Source organism: Lissotriton vulgaris, chromosome 8, assembly GCF_964263255.1.
Source record: "Lissotriton vulgaris chromosome 8, aLisVul1.2, whole genome shotgun sequence".
Classification (NCBI taxonomy): Eukaryota; Metazoa; Chordata; class Amphibia; order Caudata; family Salamandridae; genus Lissotriton; species Lissotriton vulgaris.
The window spans coordinates 576,125,648-576,144,868 of NC_141696.1; the positions used below are offsets into that span (position 1 = coordinate 576,125,648).

The 19,221-nt window shown below is 46.8% G+C and overlaps 1 protein-coding gene across 1 annotated transcript in view; it reads right to left on the bottom strand.

The window, feature by feature from the left end:
* The window catches only part of PIR (pirin), a 397,572-nt gene that overhangs the window by 1,538 nt on the left and 376,813 nt on the right, over nucleotides 1-19,221 (bottom strand). The gene's annotated exons all lie outside the window — the stretch shown is intronic.

Sequence of the window (19,221 nt, forward strand, 5' to 3'; positions counted from 1 at the left end):
GTGTGGGATTTGAGTGATCTACGTGGGAAGGTTGGATATTGTGCCGGAGGTTCGGGGGAGAGACTGACTCACATTTGCGGATACTGATCCTATGGACAGCTGCATAATGAGCTGCATGAAAACTGACCTGTGTGTCGTTTTTGTTGTTGTTTTTTTCTTTGGGAAGAACCTAAGGGCAGATTTACAAGCCCCTTGCGCCACTTTTGCGTCACTTTTCTCATGTTAAAAAATGACGCAAAAGTGGCGCAAGGGCCTTGTAAATAAGCCCCCGAGTATTTACCACTCTCATAAATTCAAAGTGGTCGAAGATGCTTCTTATATTGGCTGAGAATGAGATCTAGAGCTTGACTGCTTGTTCAGAGAAAGAAGAGCTACCAATGCATATTTTTCTGAAAAGCGGGATTATCAGCATTGGAGGGAGTCTGAAACCGAGCATCCTTGTTTGGGAATATCTCCTCAGTTTTAGTTAGAGGAAGGTCCGCCCAATGCCGTGGATGGTCTGCTATACAACGCAGAGAGTCTTAAATGAGCTGCGTGTAGCCGTAAATAGCCAGTGGCGGACAGCAGGGCGTGAGACATGTGGGTTGCCCTTGTCCATGTGTACATGGAATTGTCTGGCTACTCATTCCAGATCGAATGGGCGCCACACGAGCTAGGCGTTATAGGATCGGGGCAATGGTGTTCTGAACACTGTAATGGAAAACTGGATGAGGGAAGATGCGGCATAGAGCTTGCCTGGCGTAAAAGTCACTTTTGATCACTTGATTTTACTCCCAGTGCAAGCAACAAGTTGGAGCCCATCTCACTTCCTGGTCTCTCGTTTCTCTCAAGCTCGCTGGTGGGTGTTCGAGTGCACAAGGAAGTGAGATGGTACTTTGCCCACTTTCTACCGGTGATAATCTGCTTCATCTGCTTTGAACATAAGGTGTTTAATGCCTCCAAGCAGTTGACCGCTGTACCAACCAGTGAACCTCTGCTTCAAGGAAACAGTCTATAGAAACAGCCCAGGGAACAGTAGCCTAGGTCTGAGGGTCTTTCACGTTTTAAGAGGATCTGGGTGTCAACTGAATAGTTGTAACAGGTAAGATTCAATAACTTGATGGATTCAGGTAAATGAATTAGGTATGAAATGTAGAGGAGAGTAGTAATGGTGCAACCAAGAGACGTGTTGGTATAAGAATTGAAAGGAGCTGAAGATAAAGGCAGAAGGGAGGGAATGTTGGAGAGGTAAGAAGAGAGGCAGGAGGAAATCCAGTTCAAGATGGTACCATGGATACCACCAAGGTCACTCAGCCTCTTAAGTAGAGTAGGGCCATGCACTAGGTTAAAGGAAGAAACATAGAAACTCTGCTTGTGTCAATGGTGAGCTTCAGATCACCCAAGAAAGAAGAGATATGTGTGATATTTCAACGAATCAGCTCAGAGTCAGTCTGGTGGAGATTAGGTGAAAGGGTCTGCTAGGTCGCAGTTTTTTTTCTCTTTGGAATGAGCTTGAAATAGGTGGTTTGTTGATGATAGGTCTGACAAAGAAGACACTGTAAGTGAAAACAAGAGTATTTCGAAGAGGCAGAAATATTATTTAAAAAAAATGTATCGAAACAGGCCACCTACATGTCCTAGTTAATCTATCCATTGGGAGAGAAAGGTTTTACTCCCAAGAAGAACTATTGATACATCGAAAGAAAGAAACTGAATCAAATGTGTGATCACATTTAGCCAGCAAGACAAACTCCATAGAGAAAAAATAATAAACAAACACTGATCTATGTTGAAAACAGAGGGTTTGATGTCACACCTTCTACTGTTAGATTTGAAATGTTATTTCCGTAATGCACAGAATTGATATGTCCCCTTTGCTATGGTTACACTCTATTCCGTGTTAAGTTAGCATTATTGGCGCCATCTTGATCTGTAACTGAGATCGAGCTTCTGTCTCATAATGCTTGCCTCAGCAGAAAGGCTGCCCCTGCGCCTCCAGTTTGTATTTCCCAAGGTTGAAGCTTTGCTGCACGAATGAATGTCTTATCTATTGTTGCATACCTTTGCTGTTAGATAGACCCATTCCCACATCTTAGAATGGTAGGCACCGGCCGAACGGCCTTAGGGCTGAGATAGCATGTACCCAATCCTGTACCATGTCTCATCCTTCTTTGCTGCTTTTGTTTACCGTAGCCTGAGCCAGAATTTTCCAGTCTGGGTGTATTCTCTTAGAATTGGGAATGTACAATATCTGATTTTATGTTAGGAGGAGTCAGGGCCTCTGCAGCTATCCCAGGAGGCTGGTCAGACTGGACTCCGCTGCAGGGCACTACTAATAAAATTGCTTGGTGTGTATTCTTTACTGTCTTATTGACTCTTCATTTCTTGGAAGGAAAGAGATGGTCGCTAGTGACCCGGGAGGCACACTTCGGGTCAGTTCCTTCACTAGTATTCTTTTTTACAAGAGGCAAAAAAGATCAAAGATCACAAAGTACAAGCCTACACCTGGGAACCCTTCAACACAGCCATGATCAACAGCTGGGTTTACCAATCCAATCCAATCCAAAAATTCTTTATTTCGGCCACAGTGGACCATAAAAGATACAATAAAATACAATACATAGATGCACAGTAAAATAGAATTCATATGTTACAGAAATATTTACATATAAAAGGCTAGAGGATCTGCATGGGGTAGGGCACCAGTTCAGGGGGTCATTTTTTCCCTTATTAACCAAGCTGCCATTAAGAATTTCGACACCGCAAACACAATATGTCCCAGGGTATTTGTTTTCATCACCCTGTATGCTTGAAGGTATTCGCGAAAACCCAGGTTCCGACACAGCGGAGCAATCCAGCGCTTCCTGGGATTCCGGTATGCGTGGCAGACAAACATTATGTGGAGGTCATCTTCGTTCTTGGTTTTGCAGCAAGGACAGAGTTTGTCATCCCCAGGGCGCCATTTGTGTGTAAATACTTTAGTGGGAAGTGTGCCAAACCTCCATTGCAGGAACAGTTTCCTCGCCAGCAAAGGAAAGATAAAATCCATAAAAGGTTCAAACAGGTAAGAATTTTTGGACTCCATAAAACAATTCGTAAGGGTGCCGGTGCTGTGAGCATTCACCATGTCAGCCAAATTTTTGCTTTTGTACAGCTGGGCAAGAGTTTTGCGTGTGATCCTTTGACAACCCTGAGCTGGGTCATCCCAGAGGTCTGGCAAATTCAGACTGGACAATTCTGATTTAATAAAAGCCAGCCAGGGGATTTTGTTACTGCCATTCAACCTCAGTACATTGATAAGGTCCTGCCTATAATGATGCAGTTCCTCGGTGGACCATATCCGATGCCAGAACTTCACGGGTTTAGATAAAAGATCTTCAGCGATAGAGTGCAAGCCCAGATCCAGTCTTAGGGGTAGCAGTGGCGTTCCCTTCGGGAGAGCAAGCAGGCGTCTCAGAAACGTGTTTTCCACCGCTAGCAGTGCCTTCCCTGCTTTGAAACCCCACAGCTCGCTGCCATACATGGCTGCTGCCTTCGCTTGAGTTCTATAGGTTTCGATAGCTGGGCTTACAGGCTTGAAGGTGGATTTATTTGCAACCTTAAGGAGTGCACCCGCTAGCTGGGATAGCTTCAACCTTGATCTCGCTATCTGGGAGTCCCAAGCCAGATTTTCTTGTAGAGTTACCCCCAGATAGACAAAGGTCGAGACCCTCTCAAGGCTAACTTCCCCCAGTTTTGGGTTGGGTCTGGTTCTCGCTGGGGGATTAAAGATCATAAACTTAGTCTTTTCTGTGTTGACCTCCAACCCATGTTGCTGACAGAAAAGGCCAAAACCATCTACAATCCTCTGGATCCCCATGGGGGATTTGGAAAGCAGGAGGGTATCATCAGCAAACATGATTGCCGGAACCCTCCTGCCTGCCAAAACCGGAGCATCATTGTCCTCAACAGTGTCAAGATGTTGAATGACACTGTTAATGAACAGGCAGAAAAGGGTTGGCGCCAGGACACAACCCTGTCTGACTCCTCTGAGGACAGGGAATTTGCCCGAGAGCTTACCATCCCTCCCACACCTTACTTGGGCATAATTGTCCTCGTGAAGCCTGATGATGGTACTGAGAAGGTGTGGGGGCACTCCTAGTTGATGCAAAACCTCCCAGAGTTTCCCTCTAGGGACTAGGTCAAAGGCTGACCTCAGATCCACGAAGACCATGTACAGTCTACCGCCCTCTATGGTGACAGTCTTCCAGTAAAGGAGGAGAAGGCGGAAGATCTGGTCCATGGTCGAGGTGTTCTTTCTGAAGCCAGCCTGGAGGGGGGTCATGATGTTATTTTCCTCCACCCAGTCCAAGAGGTGATTGAGGATGAGGCGCGCAAAAAGCTACTGGGGGACGTCTATTAGGCTAATGGGCCTGTAATTGACGGGGAGCAGAGTAGATCCCTTCTTATGGATCGGAACAATCTCTGCCCCCAGCCACGACCCGGGGATTGGCATACCTCCTATGATGGCATTAAAAAGAACGAGAAGGTATGGGCCCCAGATGTCCAGGTGGTGCCTAAACAAATCCCCCGGTAGCCTGTCTAGGCCCGGCGCCTTCCCCGGTGGTAGTTGCTTCAGGGCTGCCTCCACTTCCCCCAGGGATAATTCCAGTTCACAGTCCTGCATGCCAGAGAGCGCATCCAGAGCTGTAACAGGACAAGGATTGGTTTCTTTATAGAGTTCCCCAAAATGGGCCTCCCAGACCTCAGGGGCAATATTTGGTTCCACTGCGCTCTTAAGTTCCCCTGTGCCATTGTTAACAAGAGCCCAGAATTTGCGAGAGTCCCTAACTTTTAGGGCATCACAGAGTTCGTGCCAGTGGTTCCAGTCCCAGTCGGTCCTGGCAGACGCCATCACTGTTTTGTAGTGTTTCCTAAGGGCGCGCACCTCAGCCTTACTCGACCCCTCTTTTATTGCAGCAATGAGCTCAGCCTTTGCTGCCCTACAAGAGGAGGTGTACCACGTGGGAACGCGAGTCTTTTTCTTCCTATTTGGCACCAGCGGGTGGAATACCTCAGCCAAATCTCTTACGAGACCCTGGTGGATGTCACCCAACTTCTTATTATATTCCGGGGTTCTTGGTGCATTTAGCAGTGCATCCACCTCCATAAACCTTGGGATTGCCAGCCCGTATAGTTTACTAATGGCCTCTTCTGAGCTCACCAGTTTTCCCCACTTAACCCGTCGCCTGCTGGTTTTGAGGACCAAAACCCCCTCCTCTCCCCCAGAGTTTTCTGCCACTTTTCCCACTACATGGGGAGGCCACTGGATATCTAAGCACAGGGCGTTATGATCGCTGTCCGACCTACTTATTACCCTAAAATCACGGACTTTAGGCCAGAGTGAGATATCCACCATGATGTAGTCTAGCCTCGACTCATGACCCCGCCTGTTAAAAGTACACACTGAGGGTGTGTCGGAGATGGTGCGCCCGTTACATGCCCTCAGTGCGTAGTTCAGGGTAAGGGACATGAGTTGTATTACAAGGGGGGACCAGGCTTTAGGATAAGGGGAGGACGATGGTGGGACTCCCCAGTAATCGTCTTCCGCCGTAAGGGCACCCTCCGACATGCCCTCCAGGGGTTCAAAGTGGCAATTGAAGTCTCCTCCAAGCACCACCTTGAGGTCTCCCGGCAACTGCCCCAGGAAGGAGGAGAGGTCGTTTAGGGTGGGGGATTCGTCAGGCGCAGCAACCGGCCGAGAGTAGACATTCACAATGGCCCATGGTGGTTTGCCAGGCCATGTGAGACGAACACACTGGATGTCCTGCGAGGACGTAAGTACCTGTTCCGCCTGACATCCAGTGTGACTCGCAATCCAGATTGCCAACCCGCCCGACGGCCTCCCCCTCCCGCCCCATTTGGCAGGGATCTCAAATATGTCAAACCCATTCCTGGTTACAGAGTCCCGTGCCCAAGTTTCTTGAAGGAGTAGGATGTCGCTACTGGCCAGTAGCTGGTCCCACTCCGGTGTGCCTTCCTTATTTGCAGTGCCCGCTACATTCCAAGAAACAATTCTTAGTCCCTGGACTGTGGGTAGAGCACCTTGACCCTCAGTAGGGTATTGCATATAGTCAGTAGATGGGTGGATTCCTGGCACACTGGTAGGAGGGCCAACCAGCTCGACCCCCCCGGGCTGTGGAATGTGGCCAGTCCCAACGTTGTGAGAAATCCCCTGTAAGCCCAAACTAACACCGCTGCTGGGTGGAGCGTGTTCTGTTGCGGGAGCCGCAGTCATTCCCACCCGACTTTGCTCTTTGCCTTTAGTATTTGCCAGGGATCCAGATTCAACTACAAGGGTTCTGCTCTCACCCGCCCCCCTGGGAGCCTCATCTACCATCTTTCCCGAGCCTGGCGAGGTACCACTGATATGTAGTCAGTCGACCTGGTCTAGGCAGGAGAATCTATTGTAGTGTGCAAAGCTTGCCTGGACGTGCGGAGGGTGGTGCCTTGGTCTGTAGCGTGAGCCATCCACAGCATAGCCCACCCTAGTCCACCCCTTCTCCCCCCTTGGCTCTGTACTGTTTGCATTTGGATAGAAGTACGAGAGGGGGACTAATTCTATGTTGGACTTGTCAGGCCTGGCAAGCCAATTAGAAATATAGTTGGCTACGTGGGGGCTTTTAAAGCTTATGATGATGCAGTCCCCAGCCTTGTTCTTTGGGGTGTAACCAATCCAAGGGATTCTCCTAGCCATCAGGACCTCGCCTTTCAGGTTAGGGGGCAGCGGTCTATTGATGCTAAGCCAGCTTATCACTTTGTTACGTAACGAGTCTTGGGGCTCCCTCATATCACCAGTCAGCTCAGGTACACCCACCATGATTACCGTGTAAGGGACCGCTTCTGGGGGCAGGTTGACCACCCTACGCCTATCACATTGGGGTGCAGGACCATCAGTAGCGCCATTTGTAGGGATCTCGGCACCCCCAGTCTGTGGCGCTGGGAGTTGCTTCGATCTCCTTGGAGCCGGAACAGGGGGCCTGGGCGCCGAGAGCAACAAGGGGGGCGCCTGGGAATCAGGCGCCCCGGCCGTGCCCGGCAGTACCGTATTGGCCCTCTGTGTCGGTGTACCGGACCGCAGGCTATTCACCAAGGAGGTCCGGGGGACTGGAGCGGGATTGGTCATATTACTATCTGTCCCGGGGCTTTTCCTTGGGTGAGTGCTTTCCAGGGCCTTCAATCTGAACTCTATGGCGTCCAGTTTGGCTGCAATGGGAGCTAACAAATCCCTCATAATGCCAGTCAGTGTGATAGCTAGGGAGTCAGTGTTGGAAGAGGTAGTAGTAGTTGACCCACCGAAAATGAAGGGACCCGTGTGCGAGGGTAAGGAAGCAGGAGCTGGAGAGCCCCTACAAATCGGCCTAGTCCCTGATAAATTAAGGTCAGGAGAGGCAGAAATGTCTATGCTGTCGGTCTGATTCAGCTCTACTATGTCCACTTTGGCCCTCTTTGCCTTCTTTGCCTTCCTAACCCTTTTCCTTTTAGTGGGGTGCTGTACTATGCTACCCTCAGCATCTATGGGCAAGTCAGCCTGACCTGCGTCTTGTAGGCCTGTTCCTCTAGTATCCTGGATGGTAATGTGATCAGAGATCCCGGATAACCGGGGGGAGTTCCTGTCCCTCTGCCTCAGGGGAGTTCTTAGTTGCTGAAGGACCGACTCGATCGTCTGATCAATGCTGTCCAATAGTGACATGTGAGAGGCATCCAGTGTGAGCGGTGTACTCGCCTCTGTGGAAGAGGTGTCCCCCTGATCCAGAAACACACTTTCCGGGCCCATCTCAAGGTGGGCCTCGGGGATTGACGAGCATTTACTAGCTAGGTTACTCGTCTTGGGAAAGAATTTGTCCAGAGTGCTTGTACCTTGTTGGGCAGACTTGCTTCGTGAAGATCTGGTCGCCATGCTGGAATATGAAGGGGGAGGTATAGAAGACCCGAGGCGTCAGAGGGGTGGCCCGGTCCGGTCTCTGCCGGCCTCTAACGGCCTAGAACGGCCCGCTCTTTGCCCGGTCTTCGCCCCGGTGATCGCCCCGCGCGCGTCCCGCGATGCGCGCGGGCAAGTCCTCCTAAGTATGACAAGGGGGCGTGGCACTGGGAGGGGGCGCGGCGCGGCGGGAAGAGGAACCAGCTGACGATGACCACAGGAATGCTGGTCCTCGCAGTCCCGCTCGCCTGCGCCTCTCACCTCCACTGCGGCCGGACTCTCAGGCGGTGTCTCCCCAAGTGAGTAGACGTTGGCTCCCAGCCAGGACAGTGGCGAGCAGGTAGGCAGGCAAATATTCCACACGAGCGGCACCCGCGGAGCGGGGGCCGCGAGGAGTTATGTAGTGGCTCAGGCAGGGGGGCGCGGCACTGGGAGGGGGCGCGGCGCGGCGGGAAGAGGAACCAGCTGACGATGACCACAGGAATGCTGGTCCTCGCAGTCCCGCTCGCCTGCGCCTCTCACCTCCACTGCGGCCGGACTCTCAGGCGGTGTCTCCCCAAGTGAGTAGACGTTGGCTCCCAGCCAGGACAGTGGCGAGCAGGTAGGCAGGCAAATATTCCACACGAGCGTTTACCAATAGTGGCCACTGTAAATGTGGTAACTGTGTGCGAGTTGACCACCAACAAAAGAATTTAATCATGAAAGGACTCCATACTTTACACAATTTCACCAAATGTACATGTAACCTGGTATGTGTCGAAGAAATAATGCATAAAATAAAGGCAAACACTATACAACCTAGAAGTGGAACAAAATACAAAACTTTTAACACCCAAATGGTGTCACATTACACGTCAGTAGGACTCCTTGAGTGTGATATCAAGTGTCAAATGAGGGAAATGGTCAGTAACCATATCGCAGAGGCAACATTGGAAAAATGCTGAAAAATACAAATAGAATTCACGCAGTGACTCCATGACAAATGGCCTCAACGTAATCGGAGAGTGGAGCAAAATAATAATTCTATAATCATACTGCAATTAGATAGTAATCTACAACTTCCCACTACCTACCACTACCATTACTACTCTATAAGCCCAATTTGTATGATCCTTACACCTATAGCATAAAACAGACTGGGAATCCGTTGTGTTCAGTTGGCCATCGACTGAATATGTCACACCGGATGCATATGATCTGTCGTTTGTACATATTTTCCAGTATAACACAGAGCATGCAGGAGTTAAGGGTTTTACTCAATCAACATTAGCATAATATGTTATATCAAATTCCATTTCAGAAGCAATATTTGTTCCTGCAGGTATGGCAAGTTAATTATGCTACAAGTTGTCTCTCCATCGATCAATCCACCCACCCACACAACCAACCCACGCAACCCATCCATCCATCCTCCCTCTCTCCTCTTCTCCTTCTCTGATCACTTTCAATCTACCTTTTCCCGCCCTCCATCTCATTTTCTCTCTCTTGAAGAGTTTCTATGCGTCCAGCAATCGATCTCGGGCACCTGGTGAAAGCGTCAGGGACACCAGGAGCGACCCTGTGCATTTAAAAGGGGCCTCTAAGGTCTCCAGTCCATCGGGTTAATGCCCGGTGGAACGAACGGCCTGTCGAGACTTACGTCTACATATTATGCGCTTGATTTATGAAGTAGCAAGCAGATTGTGAGCACGTGTCGGCCAGTTCTCCAAATCAGTAAACTGTCTTTTAATCTGAATCATCATTCCTACACTGAAGTACATGGTGTATCCGTCCTTCAATTATTTTACTCATCAGCATTAGCTCGGATATAAATATGATGTCTTTTTATTACATTCCAGAAGCTCTGTAGTTTTTCTGGCTATATCTTCAAGAGTTATTTATGTTACACTTAGTGTCCAGATTTTATGTGCTTGATTTAAGTATTACCAAATAGATTTAAGCACACGTTGGCCAACCCTCAATGCTACATAACTCATTTGCGTAACTTAAAGACTTTCTTCTGTTCTCTCTTCCATATTTCATACACTTTAAAAAAAATGTAAATAGATAATTTGGGACCCTCTCCTCAATCTAACTTTAATAATTGGTTTACATTTAGAATTCGATTTTCAATGGTTTACGTGTCTTGCTCCTCAGTAGTCTGACCTATTTAAATGGGCCATTGCGGCCCCTGTTCAGCCATTGTTGCGCCTTTGTTTATAGGACTGGGTACTTGCTGTCCTCTCTGTAAATAAGTCAAGCTCTCTCCAGCGCAACACATCTGGTTTTCTTGACTCATTCCGCTGAACTAATCACTAAGAATTCTTCAGGAATATTACAGTATCAGGAGTGTTTCATCAGGGTGAGAGCCAATCCTCGGGGGGTAGCCTGCACAGCAAGTAAGTCCACCTGGGGATCTTTTCAATTAATTGGTTTTGACAGCATCTCCCACCGGCTGCCACTGTTACTGTACTCTTTGAATTTTAAGGACCCTGATTTATATTTATTTCAGCCACAATGTGTGTGTCACTTCTCTCACAGGCACTCACCAAGCGCGCAACTTTTGTAAAATTTATCGTCTAGGCCTTGTTAGTATTTGGCCAAATCTGATCTTCCAATTTAGTCATTGCCAGAAACCGGTCCTAGGAAGCTTGTTTCCGGTCCAGGGAAGGCATGGCTTGGCAGTTCGGGCTGGACTGTTCCCATGAGGCACAGGGTCAGACTGATTTGCATATAGCTATGTCTGAACTGGGGTGGCAGAGTGGGCTAGAGAAAGGTGATGGATTAAACCCAGATATTTTGACTGGGTGTGAGTGTTTGATTGATTCAGATGCTCCGTCCATCACCACCCCCTTTTGTACCGTTATATTTATTTCAGCCACAATGTGTGTGCCACTTCTCTCACAGGCACACATTCAAGCGCGCAACTTTTTGTAAAATTTATTGTCTAGGCCATGTTAGTAATTGGCCAAATCTGATCTTCCAATTTAGTCCTAATGCAAGATATATCCAGCCACTCACCATACTCTTTCTTCTTGCATGCCAAGCTCCACATTCACACACACGAGCATTTACGCCCGCCTCTTCCTACATTCAAAAATTGGACCTCTTGTGTCTCCTAGGCGTGCGTAACCTCTTCATCCAAATTTCTCCCAGGTTAAATTACTTCGAGCTACAATCGCATAAATTCCACTCACCAAGTAGCAACCTCTGCCATAGACTTCTCATCATCTTCATTACCTAGTAATGATCTTTTGGAGTTCCAATTTGATCTATTCCAGCAGGTCCTGCTGACGTAAATAATTAATTTACTCTCTTAATTTCTATGCAGGTAAGTACTTAATCAATGATAACTCAATCAGAATGAAAGAAAACAGAGTCCGTGGTGTTAGAGTTTCTAAGGGTTTTATTCCTCATAAAGGAATCAGGATATCATGTTCTGACCACCACAGGGGTGTCAGAAGGGATAGATGAGCGCGCTGTCGTTTATTGACAATACATAGCTTATATACTTGATTTATACCATAAGATTCAATGTAAGAGGCGTAACAGCTGAGAGAAGACAAGATAACATTATACACGTGGTACTAATACATCATCAAGAGGCGTAAACTAGGCGTGAACTAGAGGTGTGTGCTAGAAACGTCACTGATAGGTGACGCGAGTGGGTGGCACCAAGGGGTGGTGCTAACAGAATGTTGCAATGTCAGCAGAAATCGGAAGCTTGGATGCGCGCGCAGCTGCATGACGTGTGATTGACGGGGTGCAGGGGACTTGACATTTACACTGACGGAAAGAGACAGAAGTCTGGCATGTCAGATCAACTTGTACTTCTATCATATATGATATCTGATGTTTAGGAACTATACTATCTGGGCGGAAAGGTCTCTAGGGCAGAAGCTATTCTATGCTAACTGTGGATGCGTGTATGAGCGCCTGAGTGTCTACATGTGAAGCGTGGGGGCACGGGGCCTTCCATGGAAGCATGGCAACAGAGGCTATGAATTACTTGCATTAAGACAGATCGGCCCTTTGGCTCTGCAGCTGGGGAGGATGTTTACAGGATCTAGTAGGCAGGAATGTATTCTCGGGGAGCGGAACAGATAACTCGAAGGTTATAGTCAGTCTTGGCAGAAAGCAGGCTTGAGCTGAGCGCGAGGGGCCGCGCTGAAAGTAGGACAGAGTTCACGAGTACAGAGGTAGCCTGGGCAGAGTCAGGAGCCACAAAAGAGGTTCAGATGGCAGGAATTCAGGGCCTACTCTTGCTAGAGCAGGAAAAATATGAAAAGTGTACTACAAAAAGACGGTGGCATAGCATACTTAGGAACGGACTACATAATCCATTCATGGTGGATCTGAAAGAGGACAAGTTAACGTTGGACGCAAATGTATTTGCGTCTTCATAGCTGGCACAGGAGGGAAGTTACATGCACTTTAAGCTGGTACATGGAGTCGGTGGGGTACGCGCTAGGGAACACAACATGGCCAAAATTTAATTTTCCTCATTCCCTCCTTGTTCCCTACGGACCCTTCATGAAATATCGATCCTCATGAATCGATCAGTCTGTTCTTGTAACATCATTTGTTCTTCTTTCTTTCGGTTACGTTTTGAGTGAAAACTGGAATGTTCAATACAAGAGGTGGCACACAGTCCACAAATCGCTGGCCCACACTGCAGGCACAGGCAGCAACTGAATACTAGGACTAGGCCAATGCCTAGGAAGGATAGGATCTTCCATCCCCAAGCTGTTAACGTTGTCCAGAACCAACCGGACCAAGTCCAGGTGCCTGGATTCTGATGTATCTGATTTGCAATTTTATGAAGACGGGTGATAGCTTGATATACAGATGGTGCATTTTGTGGAATGAAAACACAGCAGCTTGACCCGATGACCTTACAGGCTCCACCTCTATCTGCCAAGATGACGTCAATTACGAGACGATTCTGAAGGACAACAACCCGCATAGCGGACTGCTCTTCTGTTAAGTTACCTAAGGCGGAGGTAGTTTCATTTACTACAGCTTCAAGTGTTCTAGTTAATCTGCGTATTAATTTACTATTCTGAACAGGGCCTAAAAAGAAAAAGAATCCTTTATTAAAGTCAGTGTACTGTTCCCATGCCGTTTCTGTGTAGTCGACAAGAGGGGCATCTCTTCTGGGCCTATTCTTTATTAGATTGCTATTTCTATGGTAATCAGGAGGAGCTAGAAAAACAGGTGGCAGAAGGAATGCAATGTAACAGGTACCATCCCAATCTGGAGGTAGACGTATGTATGCGGTATGACCACAAACAAAGTAAGAATGACTGATAGCTTTAAAAGATGATTTTCCATCATCACTGAATTCGACCACAGTAGTGCATTTACTATGACCTAAGTGTACTGAACCTTTCTTCTTGATACATAATTCGCCAGTGACTGGCAGTACTGACATAATGGGCAGAACGGGTGTGGCTTCGGATTCGACAGTAAGAATCATAAGGCTAATTGTATAATTACCTAATCCATATACTTCATTTTCTAGATCAGTTCCTATTCTAGTGGGAAGTCCCTCCTTATCTGGGTAACAGACGTCGAGCAGGACCAAGTTCAGGTTTCCCCAAACCCAACCCCCATCGAAAACAGCAATGTCGGGATCTAGAGAATTAATTATTTTAAACCATGCTCCGCAGGAGCCATTGTGAGTGAACGGATACGGAAAGAGAGGCAGAGCTCCCTTGTAATTCTGGTAGGGAGGGAGTCGGCCACATATCCAGCAATTTGTAGCATTGTTAGTTTGATGAGAATGATGTAACATACTAATGAATGTATTGTTGCGCAGCGCGAGTCTGTAAGAAAGCTCATGAGGAGGTAACTCACTAAAAGTGTGTTCAGCAGAGACATTGTAAGCAGATTGTTCACGCTTGAAAATAGGATAGTAGATAGGTAATAAGATGGTAGCAATAATAATTAAAACACTGAGAATAAACATGATTAATAGTGTCACTATGCAGTGACTACGAAGTGATTTGCAGTATGTGCGTTTCTTTTCTTCTCTCTCTCTAACTCGATCTAGGGGATACATGTCAGAAACTATTTAACCGATTCACCTAGGGGAGGACTTAAACAATTAAACTGTCTGACTTGCTAGATCGTAATTTCATGCGGTATTGTTCTTGAGGAGTTTTTTCTCGTTTGGATTCAGTAAAGTCTTTGGTAACACAGTCTTTGGTGGGGGTGGGTGAGTCTTGTTCCGGTTTCAGTCCTGGGAATGTTTTGATATGGCTTAGGTGGACCCACCCCTTTCTGCCTTCCAATTTGACTGCGGTCCTCGTGGTAAGAAGAACGGTCTTCGGAGACTTCCAGCGGGGCTCCAACGGACTTTTTCTGTCGAAGTTGCGAACTAGGACAACATCTCCGGGGCGGACGTCATGCGGCTTCACATCAGTGTTGTCAGGGAAGGCTGCGGCAACCTGTGAACGACATGATTGGAGTGCAGACATCAAGGAGGCAAGGTAATCTGTCAACATATTAGAATCAACATCAGTAATCTTTTTAGGAATGGGCGTCCCCCACATATTCGGTGGTCTGCCAAAGACCACTTCGTACGGGGATAGCCCTGATCTCGAATGGGCGACCATTCTCATATAGAATAGCGCCACTGGCAGGGCGACTATCCAGTCGACCCCTTTGTCCTGACATATTTTGGCAAGGCGGATCTTTAATGTCTGATTATGCCTTTCTACAAGGCCTGCTGCTTCTGGATGTCGGACACAATGGAACTTCCACTGGTATCCCAGTAACAAGGAAACTTCTTTCATTAAGGCAGACGAGAATGGCTGACCGTTATCTGAGTACACGACACGAGGCAGGCCGTATCGTGGGAAAAATTCACGAACCAACTGTTTGGCAGTGGTCGGAGCAGTATAATCTGGGACTGGGTATGCTTCGGTCCAGCGGGACAGAGCACAGACAACTACGAGAACATATTTAAAACCTCGACAACGGTCCATCTGGATATAATCCATCTGGAGGACTTCAAAAGGGTGATCGGGAGGATGAAATCCACCTTGCTCTACAGGGACACTTTTACCTGGATTGAACTGACAACAGATCATGCAAGTACGCACTTTCTGTTTTGCTGCTGCTCGTAAGTGTTTATTGTTCCAGAGATTTTGCAAACTGTCTAGCATTGCTTTCTCTCCTAGGTGGGCAGGACTATGTGCTGTATTTATCATGACTTGAACCATAGAGTCAGGGAGAAACCATGTAGATTTTCCCTTCGTCATCCAACCTTGATCTGTCTGGATCCCTCCTAGTTCGATCCATTTCTTTATTTCGTCTGAAGTAGCATGTGTCTGAATGTCAATAACATCTAGTGTGGGATCTCTGACTGTCATACAGTTTGTCGGATCTGTTGTCTTTGTCGTGTCAGTTGTCTGAGTGTGAGTCAGTGCTGTATGTTTTGCTGTCTGATCTGCCAGGTCGTTACCCTGGGAAACAGAATCTGTGACTTTAGTATGTGCTTTACACTTCATGACTGATATGGCTGAAGGCAGATGTATTGCTTCTAACAGTGCTTGAATGAGAGGACCATGCTGTATCTTTGTACCATGAGAGGTCAGGAAACCTCGTTCCTGCCAGAGCATGCCGAAGTCGTGTACGACTCCGAACGCATAACGGGAATCAGTGTATATGTTAACATTTCTGTTCTTGGCTAGAATACAGGCTCGGGTCAGAGCGATGAGCTCTGCCGCTTGAGCAGACAGTGTATCAATACGATGTGTTTCTTTAACTTCAGTTTCAGTGGTCACTGCATACGCGGCCACTAACTCTCCTGTACTTGTTCTCATGCATGAACCATCCACATAAAGTGTCAGGTCTGGATTTGTCAATGGAACATCTGTTAAATCTCGTCGGGGTTTTGTTACTGCATTAATGATCTCTATACAATCATGTGGAGCTGGATCTGTCATAACTGTAGGTAACAATGTCGCTGGGTTCAAGATACTGCAGCGTCTGATTTCTATGTGTGGCTGGAATAATGTCAATTCGTAACCGGTCAGTCGTGCTATAGTCAAGTGTTGAGTCTGGGTTCTGTTTAACAGAACCTCTACAGAATGTGGAACTTGTACTGTTAACTGATGACCTAGAACAATTGAGTCGCTTTGTCTGATTGCTAATGCTGTTGCTGCTACTGACTTTAAACATGCAGGGAGTGCCTGTGCTACTGAATCCAATGTACTTGAAAAATAAGCGCAAGGCTTATGTGAACCTGCTTGATCTTGAGTGAGGACAGACAATGCTGTACCGTCACGTTCTGTAACAAAAAGTGTAAACGGTTTGCTGTAACATGGTGTCGCTAAAACTGGTGCTTGGCATAATGCTTTCTTTAATTCCTCAAAGGCTTGTGTATGTTCCTGAGTCCAAGGGAGGACAGTCGAAGTCGCTGCCTCCTGTGTCGTTAACTGGATGAGTGGTTTAGCTAGAAATGCATATTGAGGAATCCATTGTCTGCAGTACGAGGTGAGGCCTATGAAGGCCCGCACTTCCTTTTGTGACTGGGGTCGTGGCATGTTTACAATTAACTGAATGCGATCGGGAGTGAGCTGTCTCCCCACTTTGGACAGCAAGTGACCCAAGTACACAACTTGCTGAACACAGAATTGTAGCTTCGAAGGGGACACCTTGTGTCCCTTGTCGGCCAGGAAATGCAAAACTGTCAGAGATGCTTGTTCACATTCGTGCTCACTTCGTGCGGTGATCAATAGATCATCGACGTATTGCAGTAAAGCGGTATTAACTGGCATTTGAATACAATCTAGTTGTCTTTTCAGTGCTTGACTATAGATGCTGGGGCTTTCTGTAAATCCTTGAGGTGCGCGGGAAAATTTGAAACTTCGTCCATTTAAACTGAATCCGAAGAGATATTGGCTCTCCGGGTCAATAGGTACACTGAAGAAAGCGTTCTTGAGATTGATTACAGTAAAGAACGTTGCTTCTGAATCAATAGCAGTTAACAGGGAGGAGATATCGGGGACCACAGGGTACTGTGGTACAATACATTTGTTCAGTTCTCGAAGGTCAATCACCAGCCGATATACTGGCGGTGCATTGCGGTCTGTACGTTTAAGAATTGGAATGATGGGTGAATTACAGATATTGGAGTCGGTCTCTACGACCACTCCCTGGGCAATAAGCTCTTCAATAATTTTCAGTAAAGCCACTACAGCATCGGGTGGTAACTTGTATTGTCTGATTCTGGGTAAAACAACTCCTGTCTTGAGTGTAACACGGTATGGTGTGATATGCATACAACCTACATCAGCTGGGCCTTTTGCCCATAAGTGATCTGGTACATTTTTCAATCTGACATCAAAGTCACGTAACACATAATGACCCTTGAAATCCCGTAGAAAGAGTCTGACTCCCTCTGGGGAACAGCATATGATAGCTCCTAGAGCTTTCAGTGTTTTAATTCCTAACAGATTTTCTGGACATGATTTCGTAAGTAACAAATCTGTAACTCGAGATAATGGACCCACAGCTAGTGGTACTGGTTCCGATACTTCATTTACAATAGGCTGTCCTGAAAAACCAAGGGAAACATTCTGTGAGCCTGAGAGGGGTGCCCCTGGGACTTCATTGTGACTGATAGTAGTGCGACTTGCCCCTGTGTCAATTAAAAACTTTCTATCTTTTCCTAATACGTGACTGTGTACATAAGGACCTTCTTGATCTACAGGAATTTCAATAAGAGGCAAATCACTTTCCCTCCCTAGGCTGTTTCATGTATAACGCTGATAATCGGGATATGCCGACTGGGCATACTGGTACATCTGTTGTGAGACTTGCCGAGTTGCGGCAGCGGGCTGTGTCTGAGCATGCTGTGGCTGCGGTACTGCTACTGTCTGTACTGTATGGGACTGATCATGCATAGGCTGTTGATTCTGCATTGGCTGTTCGTTCTGTGAGGTCTGTTGATGACCCTGTTCATGTCTAGGCGGACGCGGTCTTTCTTTAGTTTTACCTGTCTCGATGTTATGTTTCAGGACTGGACATTCATGTACGTAGTGACCTGGCTGCTTGCAATAATTACATGTCCCTTTAACGGGAGCGGCAGAATGATTTGTCTGGGCCCCACCTTTTCTATGACCGTCGGCTGGAATCGTCTGAGCTACTAGCATTTTCATTTTCGTGTCTTTCATACGTTTCTGTTCCTGATCTTGTTCTTCCCTAATTCTGTTCTGGTGATATTGTAACATTTGTAACATCTGTGATGGCGTATTTGCCTGCCAAGTACTTTCAACTTTGTATACTCTATTTTTAACTAATGGTAGGGCGTTCTCGACTAATTTTGTTACAAAAAGGTGTGGATATGACTCGCTACTAGTTTTTAGACCACTATTGATAATGAAACATTTCTCAAATCTTGAATAAAAGTCACTAGTATCTTCATCTTGTTTCTGTTTACAGGACGAGATTGCGTCCCAATCTTCCTTTCTTGTTGTCAATAATCTTGGCAAAACCTGTACTATTAAACCTGGTAATGCTTTTGTTTTGTCCCCAAGGCCTACCCCTGGGACTCGTGTGTTTTCTTCGTCTTCTATTTCTGCCCATGCTATCTTTGACTCTCCCACCTCCCAATCCTTTTCCTTTAATTTCTCGTAAATGCCCGTGGGCAACAGTACTTTTAACATTTTCATAATATCATCATACGTGTAATCTCCCATCAGTAACATGTCTTTAAGCTCTCTATGAAAACCTGCAGGGTCTTTATCATGGCACTGAACTAATTTCTTCATTTCTAACAGTTCTAACTTAGTCAGTGGTGTGTGAACATACACACGCTTCAAGCGTTGGTCCGTACCCATAACTGGGTGTACTTCTCGTAAGGGGTTCTGACTTTCAATGCCACTACCGCATTGCATGTGGTACGTTTTTCTTTCTGGAGGCGGGGCGGGAACATATTCAGATCTTAGGAAGGTGTAATACTTACGTCGTTGTTCTAGAATTATTTGTATTAATTTGGTACTGAAACCTCTCCATCTATCCATGAGTAGTGCTTCTAATGTTTCGTGTAAGGGACCTGGATCAGAATGATTGTTTCTGAACTTGATGAGGAGGTGCTGAATCATATATTCACCTGCTATTTTCTGCTCTTCCGGGGAAAGGTTCAAGAATGTCTGCACTAACGTGTCATCATTATACATGTCTGGGTTTTCGGCCCATAATACAGCTGACCGGGCTAATTCCTGTTCATCCATAGAATTGAGTACATGGTACCCCATTCGGTCTCGAAGCCTTTTATCAGTTTCCTGGAA